We start from the raw sequence: 3,431 nt of genomic DNA on the forward strand, positions 1-3,431 counted from the left end.
TGGCCTTCCCAAAATAAGGGGCACAACCGGGTCTTCCTTTATATCAACAATAACAAAGTTAATGGGAAATTCCATGGCCCCCACCTTAACAATTAAGTCTTCAGCGATCCCCATACTAGAGTTAATTGATTGATCAAATAATTTAACTCCCATTGTAGTGGGTGAAAGATCACCTAGGCCTAGCCTTTTGTAAACGGAGTAGGGAATGAAGTTGATACTTGCTCCCGAATTGGCTAAATATGTGAGCATCTCTGAACCGTTTACAATGCATGGGATAAGGAAAGGTCCGAGATCACCTATTTTTGATTGTAGGTTGCATTTCTTTAAAATTCCATCACACTCCTTTTTTAAGAAAGCGGTGGATGCTTGGTCAACATCTCCCTTTTTGGCCATGAGTGTCTTCAAAAATCTCCCATAGTTGGGCATATTCTCAAGCACCTCCACCAAGGGGAGTTTAACATAAATATTTTTGTTATCGGGTAAGGTTGACTTACAATCCACATCATTTAGATGTGTAGGAGGTAATGACTGAGGATGTGAGACTGGTGTCTCATTTTTCTCCTTAGTTGATGTAGCAAGAACCTCGACCTCATTCTTTTGCGCCCTTGTATTCGATAAAGTTTCGTCCTTTTTCTCTTTGACAACCTTTCCCAAGTGAAATTGCTCAAAATCACCCTTTAACTCCTTGCATGTCGACTCGGTAGCCTCCATGGACATTATACTTTTAACTTGGTAGGGAATGAATGTTGCATTGTCCAAATCTTCCGAAAACTTGAATACCCCGTAGTCGAGAGTGTCAATTTCTAACGCTTCATTTAAATCAAACTTGTCTCCTTCAATGTCGAACTTGAAAGCTTGAGGATATTCGGATTGATCCTCTTCGGTTGAATCAATCGAGTTCACTTGAGCATAAATATTGGTAGGATTTGATGAACTTGCTTGATTTTGGGTTGGATTGGTAGTGTTTCTCTCGATAAAAATAACTCTCGTGTTATTTTGGTGGTTTTGTTGGTTGTTTCGGTTGTTGTTGTAATTATTCGGGTTAACTTGAGTGCTTGAAGGTAAAGTTCCTTGTGGTCTTTCGGCAACTTGATTTGAAATTCTTCCAACGGTGCTCTCAAGGTTTTGAAATGAGGCTTGTTGGTTTCAGAGTTGTTGCTTCAAGAGCTCATTCTCTTTCATTAGAAAAGCTTCGGTTGATTCTACCTTCTTGATGTAGTTTTGCATGATTTCTTCTAAGCTCTTTGAAGGTTGGGATTGTTGATTGTTTTGTTGAGGTTGTTGATTGTAACCTTGATTATTTTGTGATTGACTATAACCTTGTTTGTTTTGATAATTTGAATTTGCTTGATTGTTGTAAGGTTGTTGGTTTTGGTATTAGAAATTGTTGTTTCGGTTTTGGTTATAGTTGTTGTAACCTTGATTTCGGTTTGGTTTGTGAATTCGGGTGGTGTATTGGTTTGGTTGGTTAATGATACTTGTTTTTGATTAGGATTGTAGTAGCTTTGGTTAGATGTTCCTCCCGGTTGGTAGTTTTGATTACTCACGTAGTTCACATGAGCATCCGAATTCATGGGAATATCATCTAGATCAACATGATTGCATTGAGTAATTTGAGGACAATTCTTCATGAGATGTGGACCCTTGCATCGTTGACAACCTACTTGCACTGCAACTACCGTTTGTTGAATCTTCTTCAATTCTTTCCCAAATGTTTGAAATTGATTGTTCAAGCTTGCAAGCGTCACTTGTCCATTATCACTCTCGACTTGTGCTACACTTTTCCTTGTCAAATCCAGCGGTGAAGGTGCCCATTGATACGTGTTAACCGAGATGTCTTTTAACATAATTTTGGCCGCATTTGGTGATTTGTACATAAATACCCCACCGGATAAAGAATTAAGATATTGCTTCATAAAAGTATTACAACCCCGATGGAATGTGTAATTACTCTTTCTTCGTCAAACCATGCGGTGGGCAAGCTCTTAGTAGCTTCTTGATTCGAACCCATGCATCATACAAACTCTAATCACCCCGTTGTGTGAACCCATTAATCTCCATTCTAAGCCGCTCTACTTTTGACGGTGGAAAGAAATGATTGATAAACTCGTTTGTTAATTCTTGAAAAGACCATATGGAATCTGATGGTAAACTTCGCATCCAAGCTTTTGCGTCTCCTTGAAGTGTGAAGGGGAATGCCCTTAGCTTAAAAGCGTCATCGGTGACGTTTTTGGTTTTGTAAATATCACAAAGATCATTGAAGTATTGAATATGTTTGAACGGATTCTCATCTATCAACCCATGAAAGTATGTATCCTTGATCAACGTGAAAAAGTTACCCACGATCTTCCTATTATCCGCTTCAATTGGTGCTTTTGTAATAGCTGGTGCTATCATTATTGGTGCAACCAATCTAGCATTCCACATTGGTGTGTCGTTTGGATCATTCAATAATTCTTGATTAAGTGGAGGACCATTAGGATTGCCCTCTTCATCGTGAATCGAATTACCGTTTGGATCCATCTCTTCTAAACAAAATGGCAAAGCTTCAAAATTATTTCTTAATACCCTTTCTTCTCTACGATTATAAACCCCGTGCACTTGTCTTTCTGGATCGGAGAATGGATGTGTGAACTCTTAATCCTTTTGAGACCTTGTTTTCATACACCAAAGGTACCTATCCTTCAATCACAACACAAACACAAGCGGTTTTCCAAACGAAAATAATAATATAAAATGCGAAAAGTAACTTCCGTAAGAGTGAACCCCCACGAAAGGATCGAACAATTAAAAGTTTAAACCAAATAACCAACTAGGCTAACTGCATCCCCAGCAGCGGCGCCAAGAAAGTGTGATACGTTCGTGCGATATTCATCTTTTACCCTCTAAATTTATATTTGATTCAAACACTACTATCAAGCACACACAACTAACGAGTACTTAGAACCCGATTATTATAGCACTTTAATGTAAGTATTTTTATCAAGTTCGTCCCAAGGAACACGGTGTAAGTCGGATATTTGAAATTATCAATTGTCCTAGGGTTTGTTTGATTGGGGGGAGGGGGTTCGATTGATATTAACTAACAACTAAAACTTGCACAATTAAACAAACCTAAACTTATCAATTAAACTAGTAACAAGAAACAAGTAGTGAAGTATTAAGACTTAAAACAAATTAACTAAGACGTGTTCACTTATCTAATCCTCTCTATGCTTGGCTTGCCCCATTTTGCCTATTTCGCTATCTCATTAGTTTTTGAACTGTTAGATATTTAGCATCACTACTAAAGCTCAAATCAACTGATATTCCACGAATTCACATAAGCTTTATATCTTAAGATCGAGTTAAGCATGATTTGGTCATTGAGATTGAACTTAGGTTGAAATCACTTAAAACCCCCAACTATCGAAATCACTTAAGATAATCGG

The 3,431-nt window shown here is 37.9% G+C and overlaps 1 non-coding gene across 1 annotated transcript; it reads left to right on the plus strand.

The window, feature by feature from the left end:
* The first annotated feature begins 1,963 nt into the window (after positions 1-1,963).
* LOC139860859 (small nucleolar RNA R71) lies at positions 1,964-2,070 on the plus strand. Its single transcript, XR_011763479.1, has one exon. It is a non-coding gene; the product is annotated as a small nucleolar RNA R71 (small nucleolar RNA).
* The last annotated feature ends 1,361 nt before the right edge of the window (positions 2,071-3,431 follow it).

The sequence above is a fragment of the Rutidosis leptorrhynchoides genome, chromosome 7 (genome assembly GCF_046630445.1).
Source record: "Rutidosis leptorrhynchoides isolate AG116_Rl617_1_P2 chromosome 7, CSIRO_AGI_Rlap_v1, whole genome shotgun sequence".
Classification (NCBI taxonomy): Eukaryota; Viridiplantae; Streptophyta; class Magnoliopsida; order Asterales; family Asteraceae; genus Rutidosis; species Rutidosis leptorrhynchoides.